The sequence below is a fragment of the Acomys minous genome (assembly GCF_964271855.1).
Source record: "Acomys minous genome assembly, chromosome: 13".
In the NCBI taxonomy this organism is placed as follows: Eukaryota; Metazoa; Chordata; class Mammalia; order Rodentia; family Muridae; genus Acomys; species Acomys minous.
The window spans coordinates 40,663,908-40,687,675 of NC_140495.1; the positions used below are offsets into that span (position 1 = coordinate 40,663,908).

At 42.1% G+C, this 23,768-nt stretch overlaps 1 protein-coding gene across 4 annotated transcripts in view; it reads left to right on the plus strand.

The window, feature by feature from the left end:
- Positions 1–23,768, plus strand: part of FILIP1 (filamin A interacting protein 1) — a 187,881-nt gene that overhangs the window by 10,405 nt on the left and 153,708 nt on the right. Inside the window, exon 1 of one of the 4 annotated variants that reach the window (XM_084754258.1) lies at positions 18,374–18,704. The exons of 2 other annotated variants lie outside the window; for them this stretch is intronic. The gene's annotated coding sequence lies outside the window, so the exon portion shown is untranslated. Of the gene's footprint in view, positions 1–18,373; positions 18,705–18,745; positions 18,843–23,768 lie in introns of those variants that run through there. One more of the 4 variants, XM_084754259.1, reaches the window with a different exon arrangement.

Below are 23,768 nucleotides of genomic sequence, written 5' to 3' on the forward strand. Positions count from 1 at the left end.
TTCATTTTAACTTTTAAAAAATTAAAAGGCGCTACTGGATTTTCGTTTTGTTTGTTTTTGAGACGGGTCTCATGTTTCATAGGGCAGCCTCAAACTCATTATGCAAACATAACCTTGAATTTCTAATCTTTATCATTCTGAGCACTGGGATTACTGATTACTGTGCCCCATTTTAGATATCGCTGGGTACTGAAACCCAGAATTTCCTGCATCTTAAGCAAGCGTTTTACCAGCTGAACTACAGCCACAAGTTTGGATTTTTAAAAGCCTTTTAACTTTCAGTTTTTGAATTATCCAAGAGTCCTTGAGCACAGCAGAAGAGAACCATGTGCATATTTTAAAGCACGTGTTTTGCATGCAGTCATGTTGTGAGCTTTGGGATCTAAAGCTGCTGAGCAGGTGTTCTGTCTGCATCTGCAGTGTCAGAGCAGGTAAGATCCACGCAGAAGAGAGCGAAAGAGCCACCAGATGGCTCTCAAACACCATCCTCCTATATGCAGAAAATAAAAAAGGGAGACAGAGAGGTGTGGTGGTTTGAATTAGGCATGGCCCCATAGACTCATGTGTTTGAATGTTTGGTCCATGGGGAGTGGCAGCATTAAGAGGTACAGCCTTGCTGGAGCAGGTGTGGTGGCCTTGTTGGAGGAAGTGCATCAATGTGGGGGACAGGCTTTGAGATCTCCTATCGTGTGGAATATAGTCCTCTTCTTTTCTTGTGGATCAAGATGCAGAACTCTTGGTTCCTTCTCCAGCACCATGTCTGGATGCTTCCGTGCTTCCCAACATGATGGATGATAATGGATTAAGCCTCTGAAATAGTAAGCCAGCTCCAAATAAATGTTGTCCTTTATAACAGTTGCTGTGGTCATGATGTCTCTTCACAGCAATGAAACCCCAACTAAGACAAGAGGGTTCTGCAATGTTAGACCAAACACTTGAAAACACAACAGCCATGCCTAAGACTTGCTGTCCGTAGTTGTTAGAATTTCCCCCATGCGGAGAGCAACTGAGGACAGAGGAGCTATGCTGCTGGGATGTGTCTCCCCAGGATGTGTCCCTGGAGGCCTCCTTCTCCCCAAGGGCTGGCTAACTTACAAGTTTCTTCCAAAGTATGAAAAACTAGGCTGGTGACTCATGCCTGTAGTTGCAGCCTCTGAAGGCAGAGGCAGGAGGATCACCACAAATCTGCGGCCAGCCTTGTCCACACACCGAGTTCTAGATCCACCAATGCTACACAGAAAGACCCTATCTCTTAAAAAAAAAAAAAAGGAGAACAAAACCTACCAATGCTAAAGAACCATAGCACATCAGACATAAGTCCATAGTGATGCTCAAAAGAAAAGGCCAGGCGAGGTGGCACATGCTTACCGGTAATCTCAGTGCTTAAGAGCCTGAGGCAGGAGGGTTGGAGATTTTAGGAGAGTTAGAACTGATCTTGTTTTTTTTTTTTTTTCTTTTTTCTTTTTCTTTTCAAGAAAAGCAAAAGAAAGAGAAAGAGGAGGAAGAAAAAACCTCTTCTCCTTAGAATGGCAATGATTGTAAGAGAATAATATAATTTAAAAGTACCCATTTTAGCCTGGTGTGGTAATGGTCACTCTAATCCCAGCACTGAGGAGGTAGAAGCCCAAGGAATCCCAGACCACACAGGGCAACATATTAAAACCTTGCCTCGAGCAAAACCAAAAACAAAACTTCAAAATAAACAACAAAGAAGCCAGCAGCCTCACAAAGTATGGAGAATTATGAACATGAAAACATACTAATTTTCTTTAAAATTATATTTTTACTTGTTGCAATGGTGTGTGTGAGAGAGACAGAATACTTGTGGGGAGAGAGACAGGACAACTCTGTGGAGCCCATCTCTCCTTCCACTTTATACAGATTCTGTGAATCAAACTCGGGTCACCAAGTTTGCACAGCAAGTGCCTTTACCCAGTAAGCTATCTTGCTGGCCCCAATCTTTAATAAATACTTTAAGATAGCCTTTTCATATATTGGAGGAAAAATTGCAATTTCACTAGGCAGTAAAAACCTTTTAGATTTATGTTGAATTAATAATATCACAAAATATCTAAGATGATAATTTTAAAACATAAAATTATATTATCCTTATTTATTTTTAACTATATTTATATTATAGGGTACCCTACATTCACACTAAGAAAGGGGAGCTCTTGAGCATCATTCATCTTTGATGAAAGCATTATCCATCTATGATCTATAACCTTAATTTTCCAAACGTATTTGAAGATTTCTCCTCCTCCTTCTCCTCCTCCTCCTCTTCTTCTTAATAAAAACAATCCAGTAGGCCCTATCATTTGCTTTTAAGTACTCAGGTCTGGGTAGCAAATGGAGAATGTTAGCCCTCCCCTCTCCCATGGAATCGCAGGATCATCACTGGATCATAAAATGAACAGCCCTGTGGGGGCTCAGCTAAGCAGGTGGCATCCTCCAGAAAAAGTATTTTATATTGAAATTTTAAAATAAGGATATGCTGTAGAAGTTTTAACAGGGGGTTAAGTAGCAGATTTTAAAGGTGAAAACTGTTTAGTGTGTCTATATTCATTATATATTTAAACTTTTAATATCGTTATATATCACGTATAAGACATCGGGCATACAAATCATGTGTTTCTGGAGATTCACTAGGTCCTTTTATTCACGTGTGTATATGCAATTTGTGTGCTACTTTAGGTTAATAAGTGTGTTCCTGGTGTAGTCATTTCAGCTTGTAAGTTGGGTGAGTGTGTGGTTCTCGCCTGCACACTGTGTTTTATTACCGTTCTGTCTCAATAAGGACTGTAACCACACATTAGCCAAACAGCTACCTATGATTTATGACACTGGGATGCCCAGCTTCTCTGACTCTGACATCCTTGTTCAGACTTACTGTGATGCAACATCCCTTACAAAACTCTGACATCAGTAAGGGTACAAACTGCCGCATGACACTGCTAAAGATAATCGGGCATAATTCTCCCCCATGCCCATCCCTGTTGACATGAGACTCAGCTGAAGCATGCACGACCATGGGGTTCCTTTACCCAAAATAGCCAGAGCTTAAGATCATATTACATGGCTCAGCTGACCAGTAGAGGAATGCAATTTCTGGGGCTGAATGCGAGTGACACTGAGTGTCTTCTCAGGACTGTGACCTTTAAATTCCATCTAAAGATGCTAAAGAGGAAACAGAAAGCTGTCTCTCACCCCTGTTAAGATCTTAACATGCTTTCATGGGGTTTATAAAATCATCTTTTCATGTGTCAGAGTATTTTGCATGAATACATGTATGTATATCACATGAGTTGCTAGTACCCACGGAGGTCAGAAGAGGGTATTGGATTCTCCGGAGCTGGAGTTACATGTGGTTCTGAGCCACTGTGTGGGTGCTGGGAACAGAACTGGGGTCCTCTGGAAGGACAATAGGAACTATTAAGCACTGAGCTATCTCTCTGGCTCCTTGATCATTATTTTAACAGGGACTCTTTCCCCTGTGTGGTAGTTTCACAAGGTTTTCCCAGCCAGGTTATTACCTTAAAACATAAAACACTGTACAGGCTAAACAATTACTGTAATAAGGATATGGATTTTTGCTGTCCTCTCAGCATGCATGTTTTTTAAAATATGAAACTAAAAAGTACAAGGTAGGTGACATTGTCTCTTTAAGAATCTTTAAATTTTATTTGCTGACTAATCACTGAAATTCTAAAATTAAAATTCTATGAGTCCCATAGATCCAGACTTAATTATTTGTTCAAATACACATGCTACTGTGCCCTTTATACCTTGCTATGAATTACTTACATCTCCATGTGTAGAGCCAGGATTCTGTCAGGCGGAATAGATGCAGATCCCCATAAGTAGGCTTGTTCAACAGAGTTAGCTGTGGTCAAGAGTTAACTGACTAAAAAATGTAAAATAAATTTATGTTAGCAACAGGACTAAACATGCCTCTTTCCCACTTGTGGGCTTAAAAAAAGGTTCTGCTGAACAAAAAGTGTGATCAGAAAAGTGCGATGTACCCAGGCTAATGTAGGTGAATTTTGTCAAAGCTCCCATGTAAAGACAGAGAGTCACCTCTGTAGAAAATGGAAAACTACTTTTGGTGGAAAGTCCACTTGTGTTGGAAGGTGTAGATGGTTCTGAGGTAGGAACTGGTACTGTTTCTCACTCTGACTCAGCCTTTTCAAGTAAATTAACCTTAGACATGACATTTGTCCATTCATAGTTGTAGCTAGTATTATCTATAATGGTGGCTATATTGAGACTTGATTTAGGCTGAGATGGTGAATATAAAGTATCTGAAGAAAATTATGGTTTGTGGTTCTTCAGGGACTGCCTTCGATGCCCAGATCTGAAGGTAAGTGGACTATTGGGGGGGTTTGGAGCGTGGTAAGGAGAACGCTCTCTAGCTTCCTCCTGCTGTGATAATAAACTACCCTCACAAAGGCAGGTTAGGGGAGAAGGCATATTTTGGCTAACACTTCCAGAAGGACAGAGCTCCTCCCGGAAACAGGCAGAGAAGGTGTGAAGGCAAAAGTCACTGGCTTGCTGACCACATTGCATCTGAATACAGGAGTCAGAGGGAAGCCATTAGAGCGGGCAAACAACAACAACAACAGCAGCAACAACAACAACAACAGCAGCAGCAACAACAACTGCAAACAAACAAAATGAAGCAAAACCACTGAACTGAATAAGATCACCCGCAGGCTAAGGTGTCACCTTTCCTAGCATCTTACTACTCGAATCAAGTCCCAGAGCTATTTTTCTCCCCCAAGATAGTGTTTCTCTGTGTAGCCCTGGCTGTCCTGAACTCGCTTTGTAGACCAGGCTGGCCTGGAACTCACAGAGATCTGCCTGCCTCTGCCTCCCCAGTGCTGGAACTACAGGTGCCCCTGCCCCCCTACCCCCCCACCCCCCCTCCCGACACCCAGCTAAGTCTCAGAGCTATTTATATGCCAATGGACATTCTAAATTTTACTCATCTTTCATCCTTACCCAACCACATTCTTGCCAAGAAATGCATTACTCCATATTTGTGTATATATGTTTATCTTAATGCTTTTGTTTGTTGTAATAGGTATCAGATTGAGGCTTGCCTAATTTCCCCCTTCCTCTGTCTTCTACTGAGTAACTTCTGTTGTTTCATTTAGAGAAGAGATATGAAAATGAGAGCGAACAACAGTCACCCCAGGAAGTCCCATGCTTCTACACACAATAACAGCCATAAGAACAGTGTCTGACCTGACAGGTAAACTGAGAAGGATCAGGAGTCAGAAGCCAGCTTCGAACACAAAGCAATAAAGACAATGTTGGGAGATCTTCAATATATGCATATAGTCTAATTTTTGGAGATACAAGCTGTAATATGATACCTATAAATCAAATTTAATCAAATACTGCTTTCTCCTCTGCTCCATATTTAAGTAAACTGTGTGGTAAACAAGGCTCTTCAAGGATCTGGGCCTTCACTATAAGGCTACAGGTGTGATAGGGGCTTGTGTTTGCTTGAAGATGACAACTCATGTGAACTGTATAGGCTAAAAGATATTCAACTGGAAAACATAATTTTTTTCAGTGTGCTTGTGAGGCTGTTCCTGGAAGAGATTAGCATTTGAACCAGTAAAATATGTAAAGGAGGTCTTCTTCAACCAGTGTGGGTGAGCGCCCCTGCAGAGACAAAGCTCAGGGGAAGCCTCCATCCCCACTAGAGCTTCCATTTTTTTTTTTCTTCCAGAAAACACTCCTGGCTCTCAGAACTTGGTCTTGGACAAGGCTTGCAGTATTTCTTTCCCACCCTTTAACTCTTAGAACTGGGACTGAATTAAACCACCACCTCTCCCAGTTCTCCCCCTCAGCCAACAGATCGGAGATGTCTCTGCTTCCATAAGCACGTGAACCAATCTACACGGTCGTGTCTTCCTTCCTTTCCCAGGAATCCTTCTGTATGTCATTTATCTATCTAACGTATCGCCTGTAATTGATTCTAGTTTTCTGTAGACTTTTACTTTAGGATTGCGACTTTTGTCAGCTATGGGAGACTCACCACGTGAGTGCACAAATGATTTTTAGTCAAGTGACTTATAAGATTTTAATTTGGGTCCTTTGTCTTTGGTTGACATATGATATATAAATGATTTGGATGTTTGGAATTTTAATGTGTGTGTGTGTGTGTGTGTATGAGTATTTTAGATGCATTTCAATCACTTATATAATTTCTGTCCTCATAATAATAGATAATAGAGAATTGGCTAGTTTCCATTTTGTGTATGTCATATACTCTTTGTCTGCCTCTCTGATTTATTCAGCTCCTTCCAGAGAATGATTCTCTTGTTTTTAAACTCCCACACTGCAGACAAGCACTTCTGATTCTTCAGTATTAATTATTTTATTTTGTTCTAATTACACTTTGTATAAATCCTGATTATATGTTTGCTACATCCACTAGATGATATTTGCAGAAGTGAGAGAAAACGTTATAATGTTTTTCATTCCTAAGAACAAGCCTTGTTCATGTTGGTACTCAAGCACAGTATGATATTAAGGATTTATTCTCTTACTTATGAGGTTTTTAATATAAGGTTTCATGTAGCTCAGGTTGGCCTTTATAAAACTCTTTATCTAGCCAAGGGTGACTTTGAACTTCTGATCTCCTGTATCTGGCTGCATGTTCTTGGTAAACTAAAGAGATAGCTGCCCTTTATGAGACAGTCGGAATCATTCGACTTCAGAAGTTGAAGGTCAGCTTCCATCGTTCTAAAAGTCTTGTTCTTAATGTTGTATGGCTCTGTGAAATTTTTCCTATCCCTGAAAGGCCCAAAACTATTATATATCACATTTCCACTTAGGGCTTTGCTTGCTCTTTAGAGTGCCTCAAACAAAACTGTGAGTCTTAATGTTTTAGAGTGGATGAGATGCTTTTGCAATAGCAGGGAGGGTGTCTCAGGCTCGTGTGTGATGCTGCTTCACAAGGGCATTTTAATGGGCTCATCTTTGTATTTATTACATTCAGTGGTGCCAGACAGTAGCAACAACATGCATACTGTTACTTTGGCTGCTTTTGAATAAGGCTGGCCAGAACTTCCACACAGCAAGGTGCCATTTTCAAACAGAAGTGAACAAGTGTACAAATGCTGAGAGCTCTGGTGGTGCAGATACCAAGAAGCCAGGTGGAGTTTCATTTCTCTTTTATGATTAATAAGCTGAATTCAAATGTCAGAAGCGTCTCTGAAGTGTTAATAATGAACTATTGGAGGACATCCACCTTCCAAAGACCAGCAAGCATCTCTAGCCCGGATCATGTCAGAGATGGAGGTCTCATCACCACGCCCCTTCACACATATACACCTGTTATTCAGCAAGGAATAAAAGGCTGAGTTCAGCATGCTATAAAAATTTCTATTCACGGGCTGGGCATGGTGGCGCACGCCTTTAATCCCAGCACTCAGGAGGCAGAGGCAGGCGGATTGCTATGAGTTCAAGGCCAGCCTGGTCTACAAAGCACCAGGACAGCCAAGGCTACCAGAGAAACCCTGTCTCGAGAAACCAAAGGGGAAAAAAAAAGCTCTTTACTCATTAAGCTGCTGAAAGTCCAACCGCAAGTCCCGGAGTTTCTGAGATAACTTCCTGGGAATTTGGGTTACACAATTGCATATTCCCAGAAACACAGCTTCAATTACACACCCAGATTCGATGGCACTTAGCAGAAAGAAACTGCATGGGATGACAATTAGTTCTATCAAACATCTCTTGCTCCTTCGCCCTAAAGAGAACAAGCTTGCAAGGCCACACAAGGGCAGGAGACATGGCTCAGTGGCAGAGAGCACTTACTGCTTTTGTAGGGAAGCCAAGATTGCTTGGATTCCACCCCTGGCGTTGGAAGTTCAGAACCACCCGTAACTCCATCTCCAGGAAGACTCCCAGCCTTTGGCATCTGGAGGCACCTGTGCTCTGTGCATATACCCACACACAGACATGCATACTTAAAAACCATAAAAACAAACAATCCTGTGTTTAAAAGATAGAAGCTGGGCATGATGGAAATTACCTATAGTCTCAACACTTGGGAGGACTGCTGTGAGTTTGAGGTTATCCCAAAGTTAAAGTTCCAAGCCAGCCTGGGCTACAGAGTGAGAAAACATCTCAAAACAAACAAGCAAACAACAAAAAAGACTCTGGCAAGAATCTTAGTTTTGCATCTCATTTTACTGTGGACAGAGGATGAGGAAAGATGATGGCATCTAATATGGTAACAGATTTTATTTCTCAAATATTTAAACATGCTTTTTGTTTCTACCTCCTCCCTTAAATTATTTCTCACTCGTAGACTCCTTGTAAGATGCCTTCAGCTTTCAGCAGCCCTCCTGCCTTGAGTGCTGGGATTACAGGTGTGGGTACCATCTTCCACAACAGACTCCTGCACTGAATCCTGAAGGTTATAGAGGTCCAAGAGTGGGAAAGAAGGCCATGGCTCTCTTTAACAAGGCAGCAAGGTTGAAAGCCCAGCTCAGGCGATTTGGGAGTTGTTCCCACCTCTTTAGACACTGATTTTCTTTGTCAAAGGGAAAGAAAGTCTGGGGGAACTTGCTTGGCGTTGTCCCCTAGAGAAGAGGGACACTGCTTCTCGTCTGGCGTCTAGATATTGTCCTCTCTGGGCCTTGGCCTGACCAACAAGAGGTATATAAAATAGCTGTGTGAAAAGCCATATTGATTTTGTATGAGAAAGATAATGCCTCTTGGGTGACCCCAAACAACTCAGGCCTCATCCATAACAAAGCGAACTTGACCATGCAGTGTGACCAGGAGGCGTTTTCAAGGATTAACTTTCTTTGTTGGACCCATCCTTATCACTGCATACAGGAACCCGGCAAGCTGGGGCAGTGGTGGCGCACGCCTTTAATCCCAGCACTCGGGAGGCAGAGGCAGGTGGATCAATGTGAGTTCAAGGCCAGCCTGGTCTACAAAGGGAGTCCAGGACAGCCAGGCTACACAGAGAAACCCTGTCTCGAAAACAAAACAAAACAAAACAAACAAACAAACAAACACCTCAGGAGGGAAAACTTGGAAGCTAGCAGTTGGTAGTTGAGACCAGTGGGCCTGACTGTTCCCACTGAAGACTGTTTTGGTTTGCCCCGTTACTCTACTGTGTAATAATAAACCTGTTCTGTGGAAGATTGGGAATTCTGGATTCAATGGGGGAAATGGAGGTAGATTTTCTTTTGGGATGAGATATTTGACAGGCAGGGCGTGGTGGCATAGGCCTTTAATCCCAGCACTAGGGAGGCAGAAGCAGATGGATTGATGTGAGTTTGAGAGATCAGCCTGGTCTTCAAAGTGAGTCCAGGGCAGAGAAACCCTGTCTCAAAAAACCAAAACTAAAAAAAAAAAAAAAAAAAAAAAAAAAAGAAAAAAGAAAAAAGAAAAGAAAAGAAAAGAAAGGGTATAATGAGGAAGGGGGCACATTTCAAACCCTGTGAATGATGAGTCCGGGAGATGTCTGAATCAGCTCTGAGCCTGGGGAGGGCAAGAATGCAGATAAACAAGCCACTTTAGTTATGCAAACCCACTTAATGTAGTTTTGGGAGTTGTTACAGTTCAGCCAAAACAGAGGAACTTCAGGAAACACAAACGGCTATGGGCCAGACCAAGGTCTAAGACAGACTGTGTTCTGCACTGCTGGGGTCAAGCTTTCCACACTTCTCCATTCCTTGAGCATCTGTCACCTTCTTCACGTTTCTTGGAAGTTCTTTGCTCTCCCACTGTGTACCCCACGGACAGATGGATTACTGCCTCTGCCGGAATTCTTCTGTCTCTCTGCAACATGCATAGCCTTCCATTGTGGAACAGAGCAAATGTTTCTGCACTTATTTATCTATTTATATTAAAAAGAACTACACACATCACCAGCTCCTTTGGCCAGTAGTGTTCCTTTGCTCCGTACTTGGGGCAGAAGCAGGAGGATCACTGCAAATTTGATCCTGGGATAAGCAACAAAACTCAACAAACAAACAAACAAACAACTGTGCCCAGTGTGATTGGTGCTTGACTTTAATCCTGGCTCTGAGGAGGCAGAGTGGAGACCAATCTGGTCTATACCGCAAGTTCTAGGCCAGCCAGAGCTATATAGGGAGACCCTGCCTTAAACAAACAAGCCCGCCATTGAAACCACCACCAACAAAACTCCCCAATACCTTCTCCCATTGACACCTAAGTTTACTTAAACCCTATTAAAATGGATATTAAGGGTTTCTTTTTTCCTTAAAAATTCCTGGACCTCAAAGCTAAAAGTAATTTTAAAAATAGATTTATTTATTTATCATGTTTACAGTGTTCTGCCTGCATGTATGTCTGCAGGCCAGAAGAGGGAACCAGATCTTATTCTAGATGGTTATAAACCACCATGTGGTTGCTGGGAATTGAACTTCTGAGCCATCTCTCCAGCCCTAAAAGTAATTTCTAAATCTCTATATGGCTTAACTTCCCGCTCCTTGGTGGTGCTTCTAGTGGTCAAACCTGGGGTTTCACCCATGCCAGGTAAGACCTCTCTCATTGAGTCCTAGCCACAGCCCCATATTTTGTATTTCTTGTGATTCCTGTGTTTTTTGCCTTTTTAAATAAATGTCTCTGTCTCATTATTGCTGTCAGATTCTAAGCTCTTGCTGGTCATTTTGTCTGGTTATTGTTAGGACTTTGTCCTCCAGTGCAGAGGTCACCCACCTCGGTACTACTGGTGTTTGTGGCAGCCAACTTCCTCTCTGGGGCAGTCCTGTTTAGGATGCTAGCCCAACCCTCCATGTGAAACTGAAAAATGCCTCTTGGCATTGCCAGATATCTGCGGGATGGTGAAGTTTCTCTCAATTAAGAAGCATTGCGTTTGAGAGCCTTGCATTAGGTTAGTGTCCGTATCTATTTATGACATAATTCTAAGGCAAATTTTAATTGAGTCCCACAAAAAGACACTGCGGGATTTACTTTGGGGGAAACTGGTCTGGTGTTGGGCTAGTCCTGTCAGCAGGTCTGGACTAACGCTGAGATGAGCTATGTCTCTGTCGCCACTCAATGTCAGCTCCCTTTTGGGGTGGGGGTGGGGGTGGGCAATCAATAAGACAAATTTGTTCCTGAAACTGTAACACTGTTTTATCCTTTAGCAAAGCTACAGATAATTGTCAGACAGGTTTTGTTTTGTTTAAATTTTTGAGACAGAGTTTCTCCATATAGCCTTGCCTGTCCTGGAACTCACTCTGTAGACCAGGCTGGCCTTGAACTCACAGAGATCTGCCAGCCTCTACTGGTGTTAAAGGTGTCTGCCATCACCGCTTGGCCAAGTCAGCAATATTTTAAAAAAGAACCATTTGTGCTTTCTTATGTTCACGTATTTGACAGTGTGGTCAACAGTTTAGAATTATGTATAAAAACCTAAGCAATAAAATATGTTTTGCAAAGAAAGATGTTTATGTTAAAACAAAGCTTATAACAAATAACACATTTTAGGTAATGGAAATTGGCCACATTGAGCCTGCAGCTCCCTCTGTTTTCTTCAGCCCAGGGCTCTGGTGCCCGGTCACCCACAAGAACATGACTAGGAGCAGAGGCGGTGGCAGAGGGGACAGAGCTGTGGAGACAAAACTCCATCATATCCTCGACAACTGGGGAGATATCACCCCACTTGTGGACTCAGATGGTCTCCTCTTCCCAAGGTTCTTTGTAACCATGTGACATACTCAGAGAGTGATGTCATGTTCTAGTTCTTGGTAGGAAAAGGAAAGAGAGATTTTCTGTCCTCTTAAGGTCAACTACAGCAGACTGACTACACTTTCCTCAGGTAAACCCCCAAGGAGAAAATATCTCTTCCCTGCACCATGCAAAATTTCTTTGTAGATCCCAAACACAGCCTTCCTGCACTAGAATGCTTAGAAGCAAGTCTCAGACAAAGTCTTATTTCATCTGTGCATTTTCAAAAGGCAAGTGCCCTCAGGTAGTATAGAGTTCACGTGTCTTGTTTTTTCACTGAATTAAAGCCTATAAACAGAAAAATACATGAACCATGTGTGCTAAATCTTAGCTGTTGTTTTTTCTGGGGTGACGTGGAAGAAGTGCACTGGCAGTGCCCCAGGAGCCTTTCCTGTGGCCAGTTCCAGCCCTGCCCTACCTCCCGAGGGCCCCATGCATCCTTGCTCGCAAACTACAGATTCTCATCTTCCTGCTGTGAGCTTGATGTGGACACAGGCACACAGTTCACTGCTTGAGTCTGGGTTCTTTCACAACATCTTGTTTGAGATATATATATTTTTTAACCTCTGTGGCCATTATACTGGTCAATAATGATAAATATCATTTCTAAAGCTCCAGGATATGCAATTGCCCAGCTGTCGTAACTCATCTCTTTCTGATAGCATCCTAGCACATGGCCTTAACTTCCTTTATTCATCTAATAGAATATGCAAATGAAGCTTAGGAGAAAATTATTTTCTAAATCCATGCAGCCCATAAATATTAGAGTTTGAACATTCAAGCTAGCTTTGTCTGACTCCAGAATCAGAAATATTGATGGCTCTACCTTCACTCAAGCTAAAACTGATTGTATTTATTTGTTTGGATTTATTTAGTTGTCTATACAGCATTCTGATATAAACCTATGTGTTTTGTGGAGGAAAAAAACATGGTCACTATGTGGAGTTGAGTACCCAAATCTCAGTTTTCAGGGTTTTTTTGGTCTGTTTCTTAGAGAGTCCCACTCCCTTCCAAAACACATTGAACAAGATGTAGTGGAGTGCACCTGCACTCAGGGGCAGAGGCAGAGGCAGGAGGATGGACAGAGAGGCCTGCTGCAGATACATAGTGAGACCTTGCCTCAACACATCAGAAGCAATAGCAACCACAAACAGCTAAAAGCCGTCTGTTATAGTCAAGGGTCCGTGTTGCATAAGACGGTGGCGTGGCTGTGTCGCAAGCAGGAAGTGCATGCTGGAGGATGTTACCTGAGCCCCCTGAAAGTGGATGCTGGTATCTGTGACTGCAGAATATCGTCCTGTCATAACATTCATGGCCACAGCTGTCCTCTTTCTTGTTTGCTCACGTGCTCCTTTGTTTTCTTTTAACAGTGATTGACTTTTTATTTCATGTATATGAGTGTTGGCCTGAATGTGTGGACGTGTACTGTGTGCATGCATGACATGTGCTACAGAGGATAGAAAAGGGTGTCAGGCACCTTGGAATTGGAGTTTAGAGCAGTCATGAGCCACCAAGTGGCACTGGGAACTGAACCTGAGACCTCCGCAAAAGCAGGCAGTGTTCCTGGCTGTTGAGCTGTCTCTCCAACCCTGCTTTCATGTCTGCTTGTATTCTTGTCCCTCTTCCCCCTTTTAAACTTGGGAGACTAAGGCAAGAGAAATAAAAAAAAAGATTTTAAGGCCAGTTCGGGTTATTTCTGGTATGCCAGGGACTCAAACTCAGATTGTTAGGCTTGATGTCAAGTACCTTTGCCTCCGAGCTATCTCTCTGGCCCTAAAGCTCTGCATCCTCTTTTAAAAATCATTTTATTATTATTTTTTAATGTGTATGAGTGCTTTGGTTGCATGCGTGCATGTGTTCTAGCATGTGTTCCTGGTACCCATAGAAGTCAGAAGAGGGAGTCACATCCCCTGTAAGCTGCAGTTACAGGTGGTTGTTAGTGACCATGAAACCTGAGTCCTCTGGAAGAGCAGCCAGCGCTCATAACCTCTGAGCCATCACTCCAGCTTCAAGTTCTGTAAAGTCTTAATAGATCTATGACCAGATTAACAGGAAATGGAAATCTGGGGTGGGGTGGGGTGGAGGGAGGAGAAACAGCAGCATTCTGACACCAAGTAACCAAATATGAATTTCTCTCCAATGCTTTTCTTCTTGTTGTTGTTTATATATTTGTGATTTTTTTAACATGTAGCTCACGGACAATTTTCAGTTCTTATAAAACCACAGATGCAAAGTGTATTTTTAAGACAGTTTTAGTTCACTGAGCAGTAAGCCATTGTGAATCCTGAAGCCATTGTGAATGGTTCTTTTAAGAGAAAGTGCTAAGCAGCTCATATGTACACATTGTTTAAAAATAGACGTAAAAAAAAAAAAAGAAAAACTAAAGCAATTATATCTTTTCAGTCCCTTTTCTTTCGTAGTCAACAAGATTGTAGTTGCAACGAGGCTTTATTTTTACTATACTTATAACGAAATTACCTCATTTCTTGTCTTCGAAGCTGTGGCATTTTGAATGTATTTCTTTAGGGCTTGCGATATAGCTAAAGATAGAACACTTACTTAACATGGCGCTAAGTTCAAGCCAGGGTACCACAAAACAAAACATTCTTTTTTTTTTTTTTTTGTCAAAAGTATATGCATTCAGAGATAGTAAAGTCCACATGGTTTAGCTGTCAGAGATCATGTAAGTAATTACTGTATTTACTATAGTTACTGAATACAGGAGGGGGTTAAGTGGTTCAAACCACACATTTCAGAACCATATTCTCTGAGTTAAGTACGGGTTCTACAATTTAATAAGGAGTTTGCGACCCTGGCTCACTTGTTTTGTGACCATGCGCCTACATCTCCTTGCCTACCAAATACGGGTAATCATCCCTGCATTGTAGGGCTGCTGTAAGAATTAAGCGAGTCAGTACATGTCAAGTGCACAGAGCTCCGCTCAGCTCATAGCAAGTACACACACACACACACACACACACACACACACATACACACACACACACACAGAGCCTGGGCATGCTTTTTGTATGCTCCAAAGTTTCCTTTTCCTTTGAAAAATCCTAATAGGTTAATTTGCTCATTAAGTCACTCTTATTGATTGACTGTTATTGAATACGGTGTTCGGATATTCAACAAGGAACAACAATAACAAAATATTTTCTGCTACTCACAGGCTTATACTCAGTCTCAGAGCCAGGCACTAAACATCAACAGAGCTTATCTGTATGGAAACTAGTTTATTTGTTTGTTTTGAAACTTGTTCTTGATACCTCTTCAGTTCTGAACGCTGCCCTGTAAACCTCATACCAGCTTTCACTAATGTGTTGGAGAATGTATTGACTTTTCAGGTTTGAAAGTCCCTAAGTCATGATGGGTTTTAAAATAAAGAAGCGGGGAGATTTGGTCTTAGAAATGGGTTTGGAGATTGACTGTTGGTAGCTATTTCACTCACTTGCCTTCTCTTCAAATGACAGAGATCTGTGACCTTCCTCATGACTCATCCTTGGAGTTGGGAATTGAGCTTACTCTTCTAGGGGTTCCCAGTGCTCACACTTAAGACTGTGGGAAAGGACGCAACTGAGCAGTCAGATATGAACATATGTGCTGAAAATCAGTTCCTCATTGTGGGCAAATCACAAATTTCTAGTGCTCTTTAACAGCATACTTCCTCTGAGGGCTGTGTGGGAAATGCTTTAGTCAGAATAATTGTTCCTGAGGGAAAAACCTTCAAAATAAATTCACATTTTACACACACACACACACACACACACACACACACACACACACACACACACAGAGACAGAGAGAGAGACAGAGAGAGAGACAGAGAGACAGAGAGAGAGACAGAGAGAGACAGAGAGACAGAGAGAGAGACAGAGATAGACAGAGACAGACAGACAGACAGAGAGACAGACAGACAGAGAGAGACAGACTGTGAGCCTTAGCTGTATGTAGAATATTAATCAACAGTTTAGTCAGCTGGGCATGGTGACTCATATCTTTCCTTGAAGCACACGGGAGCTCAGGAGGCAGAGGCAGGCAGAGCTCTGTGACTGAGAGACCAGCCTACTCTTCTATATGCATCTAGAAGAGCCAGGACTACAAAGACCATATGTCAGGAGAAAGAAAGCAAAGCACAGTTTGAAGGTAGCATTAGTATCTGATTACAATCCGTATCCTGTATGCTTTTGCTTATCACCACATTTTAAAAAATAATAGCAATAGTGGACAGCTAACCCAAAGCTAAAATAAACAACATCAGGGGATTCACTTTTCATAATACAAAACGAAAGAGATCCAAAACCTCTTTCTGGATATTTGAGGAAGAACCAGCCCCAGTATTCTCTTGCGAAAATGAATCTAGGCCCTTGAAGGCACACTGAGTTGTTTCCACTCTTGTTTGCTGCCTTGTGAATTGGAGCCATCCATAAAAGAACTCCCTAGAGGTGAAGGGATACATTCCCAGAGTTCTCTTTGGTGAAATTTCAACTGGCAACAGTTGTGTGTGGTATGGTTGTCAGGAGTGTGTGTGGTTTTTGAAGCTATCTCTGCCTTTGTAGTAGTAGATAGATGAGAGATAGGTAGATGATAGGTAGATGATAGCTAGATGGACCGACTAATGCTCCCCTGATGGTTCTGAACCATCCGTACCCTGCTCTCACACTTTCCATCAGAACCCACTCTTAGGGACTGTGAGTAGGCAATCCATAGTAGGGGCTGTGCCTAAATATCCACTGTGGTTCTATAAGACACAGCTAACTTCACATAAAAGCCCAATAGCAATTTCTCCCTTTAAACATTTTAGTTATTTACCATTCATGTTTGTATATGATATGTAACAATGTGGCAGGGCACACGTGTAGAGGTCAGAGGGCAGCTTTGTGTGTTCCTACCATCTTTTTGTGGGTTTCATGTCATCAGGCCGTCATGCTTTAACCTGCAGAGCCATCTCACCTGTGTGCTCTCTCTCTCTCCCCCACTCCCTCTTTTCTCCTCAGTCCCCTTTAATTAAAGTTAGCTCAGACCTAGAAAAACTAAGCCTGAACAAAATGAAGTTTGACATATGCTTAGTACTAAATAAATTAAGAAGAAGAGACATGTTCTCTGTACGCCTGTTAGGTTAGAGAGAATGGGGCTGTTTTTATGATGGGTTGAGACATAGGCATCATTCATTTTAGAGGTGATGTGTCTTTAAGAATGAGGACACATACATGCCATATTCACACTCTGCTATGTAAAGTGGTAAGTAACCCTACATGAACAGTAGGGGTGGTTAGCATAGAGGTAATATACTGTACACACGCAACTATTAAAATACGGTGCCTCTGCCTTTCTGTATCTTCTCGGTCCACTTTTAGTTGTCATGTCAAAAAGAAGACACCTTTGTATCTTGTTTTTATTTTGTGCTGTGTTTTAAAAAAAAAAAAGGGTCTTCCATATCTCAGACTACCTTGGACTCACTGTGCAGCAGAGAAAGACCTAGAGCATCTGATCCCCCTGCCTCCACCTCTACTTATTTTTATTTTGTTCTATTGAGACAGAACGTTGCTATATAGCCCAGGCTGTCTCAAATTCCACATCCTCCAACTTTATCTCACTGAGACTAGGAGCATAGGCATGCTTCCCTGAACCCAGTTTAGAAGAAAGGTTACCATTAAAATGAGTAGATATTGGGAACAGGGTCGCCATTTAAAGGGACAGGGTTGAGAGCTTTTTCAGGACAGTGTTCTAGGAAGGCTCCCTAGCAGCTCCAATCACCATTAATTTCCATCGTGAGCTCAGCAATTGAGAGCGCTCAACACACATTTTTATGAGTCTTAAACCTGGCAGATTCATATTTTTCTATGATCCAAAATGAAGTAGGGGGGAAAAAAATCTTGAGACCTGAAGTTTAAGGAGGAGGATTTTTTCCCCTTTCTTTCCTCACAGGTTTTGGAGAACTGAGGGTTAATGGTGACTCAAGCTGTCAGCCACTAGCAAGTCTCAAGTCCCCCGTGTGGTGTTTCTGGGGTGTTTGCCATGTGCTGCTGTGGATGAATGGCTTGAGTAGGGGATAGTAAGACTTTCCTTCCTGCCGTTACTTCTTTCAGATCCTAGTGTTGTCAACATTCCTTTACGGTAGCCTTATGTGGAAAACACTCATACACATGACAGGGCACATCTTCTAAGCGTGATTAAGTGATCAGGCTCTAAATGTGACTCTCCAATGATGAAAGCTGCTTGGAAATGATCTCTCACCGTGAATTTTCTTAACCCTCACAGCACGCTATTAAATGCATTAAAAATATCCCAACACTTATTATCCAAGAGTCTAATTGAGAAGAATATTGCCTTGGGAAATTGCTCTGCCCAAGACAACTGCCGCTCTGTTTCTTTTCAGATTTAAAAACTCAAGTCCCACTTCGCAGTCTGCAAACAGTAATTACCTCTGGTGAAATGAGCAGAGGTCCTTAAAAGGGTCTGCCGGCTTCCAGGATCTTTCCGGGGGTGAGCGGGATGCGGGGCTGATAACCCAGCTGCCTAGGAACTGAGCAGGGCCGGCTGCAAACTTCTCAGCTGTTGACAGGCTGGCCTCGCTGAGAACACTGGTTAAATATAGCACGCGCGGCTCAGAGCCCCAACAAAGTCACTGCGCTGACAGCGTGCGGGAAGCAGCAGAGGAGAAACTTAATCTCAGAACCCAACAACACCTAGCAACAGTTGAAAAAACTTTGAAACAAAAGTCGGGGTGGGAGATAGGCGACTTCCAATTCCTGCCGGTCCCATCTGAAGGAGAAGCTGCAGCTACTCTGTGCCGTTTCCTGTATGACTTCAGTTACTGGCTAGTCCCAGCTGAGTGGGAAAAAGAGCTTTCCTCAGTCTTCTTTTGGGCTGGCTAGTTTTCCAGGACTCGGTCTTGGGCTGTGGGACAAGCCACTGGGTTCTTCAAGGGATAAACCAGCTGAGAAAGTTAAACAAGTTGCCAGCAGGTAAGACACCCCCTCTCCGCCACCAGCCAGTAGCTACTTTGTTAAGAAATCTGCTCCCACAAGAAGACAGTTTGCTCTAATTCTGCTTTGTTCCTTGCTTGGACTCCTCCTGCACGTGTGAGAATTATTAGAGGCTATGTAAGTATTTTTTAAAAAGCAACCCAGAAACTTCTCTTTCTCGCAGTCATGCCGATTTCCTTTTAAAGAAATGTTTTGTGATGTCTTAATACGCATCAAGCCAGCCTTGCTGAGTTATTCATGTTCCTGCAGGTACTAGAAATACGATGAAAGTACGGCTCCTTCACAATCAGGGTAGCTAAGGCATGGAGGGGACATTTCCCCGGGGACAAAATAGCTTTTATTTACTAAAACTAGCTAAGCAGCTAGTGTGGTGACCGAGGAAAGTCCTGTATGGCGTCTGTATTGCTGTACTGTTGAGCGGCTTCTCTGCCGGCTCGCTTTGCCGGATTCTCTGATTGCACCGGGACACCTTGTGCTGGCTCTGACCTCATTTGCCTGCAGTTGCCCAAAATGCATCTGCCCTGCACAAAATGTGCCTGCTGCTGATTTGCTGCTTCAGGAGAGTGTTGTGGTAACTAAACTAATTAAATGAAGTGATCGCTTTTGTGCAGATACAATAGATTCTGCTTTAAGAAACATAGACTAAGTTTTTTAGAAAAAAAAAAGGGAGTGTGTTTCTAGTTGTGTGAAACAAGTTTTCTTATCCTCATATCCTTTGAGGGTGTACTGTCGCCCCCTCCATGAGGTGACATGCACTTTAATCAGAATTGCTTACAACGGAACAATTTCATGTTCAGTCTCACAGCTTGCGGCTACACAGGGCTGATATAGTCAGTATTGATTCCTGGTGTTATGTAGTTGTGGCCAGATTTGCATAAGAGAATAGATTATTTCTTCAAATAACCCAGAGAATTTAGATGAATAAATCTAACAATAATATCAAGGAAAACACTAAAGAACATTTTTAAAAAATAAATTATTTGAACGCTGGACTTGGAAGCTCATGCTTGTGATCCAGCAATGGAGAGACAGAGGCAGGAAGGTTGCTGTGGGCGCAAAGCTAACCTGAGTGACATAGTAGCTACATAGTAAATTTTAGTACATCCTGGGCTATAGAGTAAGACCCCACCTTTAAAGACAAGACAAGACAAAACAAAACAAAAAGCTTATTTGTGTCTATTTTGTCAATGCGAAAGGAAAAAAAAAAAGGACTTTCCATTGACCAGTTCAGAAAATAATTTTTTTCTTTGGCAAATGAGACTATGTAAGGCTTTTTGGCAAATGTTCCTATTCTAAGAATAGTTGGTTGGTGACTATTCCTAAACATAGTGTGTGTTTAGGAAAAAGAAATAATGCTGTCATTTCAATGTATACCATGCTACACAGTTCTGATTACATGATTAGTTTGCAAAATAAATGAAGCTAATCCTATGTAATCAACATATGCAAATAACAGTGAGGGTGCATGCTAGCCTCTGGGTTGGAGAGGAAACTCACGGTCCTTAGCTGGAGATGAAATATCTTTGTCTTGAAAGGCTCGTGAAATGTCCAAAGCTGATGCTCTGCATTTTTCTCATCTTAGTCCTAGGAAGGGTCACACTGCTGGCATCTACACGCCTGTGGAAGGCCAGCATCTACCACTTGTTTGAGGCATTCAATTTTCTCTGGAGTCAGTGAGACAGCTTTCAGATAAGAGCATGGTGTTTGGCCCTGAGTGAAAGCCATGTCTGCTGAAGTAGAGTTTTGAGTATTATTAACTGTTTTCTTGCTTGTAAGTTTCTTCTTGAGAATGAAGAGCTACTGAGGTCAAACCACATGGTTTCCCCCACTGTCTGAACAAAATATCTTACTCCATGAGAACACAGACCCATCCTCTGATTCGTGTTTGTGTGCTGTTTTGGAGTGTGTCCTCTTTCCTTGCCCTATAAGAGCTGTTGAACTCCATTACTACGCTCTTTAGCTCATGTCTGGATATGCTATTGAGGCCCACTTTCAGCCTCATTACCATCCAAACCAGGCTGCTGGTGACTGGGGGACTAACTTGTCTGTCTACGCTTTGGTTATCCAGTGGCACTCTTTGCTGCCGCCAAACACCCTTTGAAAACCTTCTATCATGTGACACCTGCTTAACATTTCCAGTTTCATTCCTGCTACTCAGGGACAAGCTCCCTCGGCTTCAGGTACTTCAGGTTATGGACTATCCTTCAAACACAGGCACAGTGGACATTTGAAGACTTTGCCCTTCCTCATGCCATTCGCCTTGCCTGGACCCACTTACTCTGCTGCTGAAGAGACCTTGTTTATCCTTTCAGGCTTAGACCATCACCTCCCATCTTCACAGCTACTTTGGAAGTTGCTCTGTGGTTTGGACAGTCAGATGCTGTTTAAGTTAGGGCTCTTCATCGTAGGTTTGGCCTCATGGTAGGCTTGGCCTCATTGAAGCTGGGACCCATTTGGGAAATCTTTTGGATAGCACTGAAACTTCTTGACCCCATGCACACTGTGGGCAAACTGCTAACTTCCTAGGTTCTAGATTTCTAATGATGAGTATGTGAGAAAGTATAAAATCAAGAAAACCAAACAGAAGTATGGCTAACTGTTTTGCCTATGATTTTTCTCAGTGAAAATCTTCATAGTTTTTTCAATTTTAACCATGTTTACACATCTGACTCTGAAGATGATATTGCATGCCTCACACATGATAACAAAAGGACATCTTTCTACCTACTTCTTGTATATGAAACTAGACTTATTTTTACTTATGTTTATGTGTCTGTATCTGTGTGAATGTGTGTCATTTGTGTGATAATGCTCAAGGAATCCAGAAGAGGGCACTGGATTCCCTGGAGTGCTGAGCTGTTGGGTGCTGGGAACTGAACTCTGCAAAAGCAGGAAGTACTCTTTACCATAGGGCCTTCTCTTCAGCCTCTAGATGAGCATTAAAAAAAAAAAAAAATAACATTAGGTATAATAGGAGCCTCAGAGTTAGTGAAGTATAGAGTTTAATCCACAGTTTACTTACTTACCTAATCTTATATATTCAGATAGAAAGCTATAGCTCTGGCTGGCAAGCTTAGGTTAATATCTGCTTTAACAAAAATGCAGAAAGCGATATAAAATCTACATTATAGATTAACTTATGTAGTATTTTAATACATGTCAACATAATGAAAGATAAGCTAATGAAACAACGTTTGTTTCCTTGAATTTTATTGACTGTCTAATAGTCAGGATATAGCCATGGAGGAGGAGTCAGGAATAGCAGGTCACAGGCAAGCCAGGTGACCTGGACTCCGGTTTCAGCTCACTTTGGCCTTGGACAGACGCCCTGTGCTTCAGTTTCCTTACCTCAGGGTTACAGTGTCCATCCTCAAAGTGTTGTTTGCAGATTGAACAGCTAATAATAAAGGTATGTGTTTGATAGGCTGTCCAATAAATTTAGTCTTACCTTTATTGTCACATTTTAAGTGTGATTGTTTATGCTAATCCTAGTTGCACACAAAGTTCTCGGATAGTTTGTAAAATGATGCTCATCGTGGTAAGAAAGGCAGGAGAGCTCACTCTTTACATTGGGATCCGGGTTGGGACAGATGCTGCTGCTGGGCGCCCTAAGCAGACATAGTTTGAATGGCAGCCAATGATCCCAGATGGAATTTATGCTGCAACTCCCCCCCCCAACCCCCACCGTTATCACTCAGCAGTCCTGTGTCTTCTAGAAGCATTACTAAAAAGGTTAAGAAATCACCCACAGGGTAGACGGTTCTCATTTCTATATTTGCACTTGGAGATAAAATGTCTTTATACTTAGGGCTTGGCTGTCTCTTCCACAGCCAGCTATGCTGGGTCATGCATAGCGATGCAGACTTCCACGGAGAGGATGACATTTCATTTATTATTCTTTATGTCTTCCCTTAGATGTTTTGTTTTGTTTCACTAACCTAGTAACAGATAAATGGAAAAGACCAAAAAAAAAAAAAAAAAAAACAAAACAAAACCAAAAAACAAAAAAACAAAAACAACAACAACAAAAAACCCTCAGGTCAGGCTAACTTCAACCTTACCATGTAGAAACGAATTCTTGCTAGTCATTGCTCTTAGTTCTAGGCAGTTTAAAAATGACACGAAAGTCTACCGCGAGACAAACAAAAGTGATGTTATGTTACAAAGATGTTTGTGCATATGCCTTATGTTGTGTGCACATAACACAAATATACAAAGCTTCCTTATCAGGGGGAGTTTCTAAGTAGATAGAGTATCAGTAAAACTTGTGTGGGATGACTATGCTTTAGACCTGTTGATTCTATCCCATTTTCCTAGTTGACAGGAAGTTTGTAATGAAGATGTGGCAAGCTGAGTTTGACAATCATTGTTCTCCAATGAAAACCTGCTTGTGAAAAAGGAATGAAGCGAGGAGGGAAACATACATACACATATATGTATATATATGTATACACACACACACACATATGGAGAGAGAGAGAGATGGGGGGTGTTGCAAGCCGTTTTCTTGGTTTTGCAGATACACTGCAGAGGTACTAAGACCAAAATATAGGAACTTCCAGAAAGCATACTGAGTTATATTATTTGTCCTTAAATGGTCAGTCTCACTCTTTCCCTAATGAGAAAGGGGAAAGGCAGTTGGCAGAACACAGCTTTCTCTGGTAGTAGCTGGGGCAGTGTAATTTTAAAGGCCAGGCATCCTGTAGTGGCAGAATTCAGGAGGACGGTGAAACCTGAATTGAGTAGTTTTGCTCTTACACATCCGAGCAACAACTTGAGAACCTCTGGACAGAGAAATGAAGTCCTGAGACTACACGCAGCCTCCACGTTTCCCACCCTGTGAGCTTGTGTAAGCCACAGTGACCCTGAGGCATGGAGTAGGTTAGGGTTGCTTCTCCTTTTTGGGAAATGGTGTCAGTGTGCAATCCTGGGTGATTTATATGTTTCTGGGGCCTGTGAAAGACAAGCCAAAGGATATTTTAAAGCTAGGACAGAATTTATCTCAGGTAATTTGACTTAAGTGGAACACTTAAGGCTGAAGGA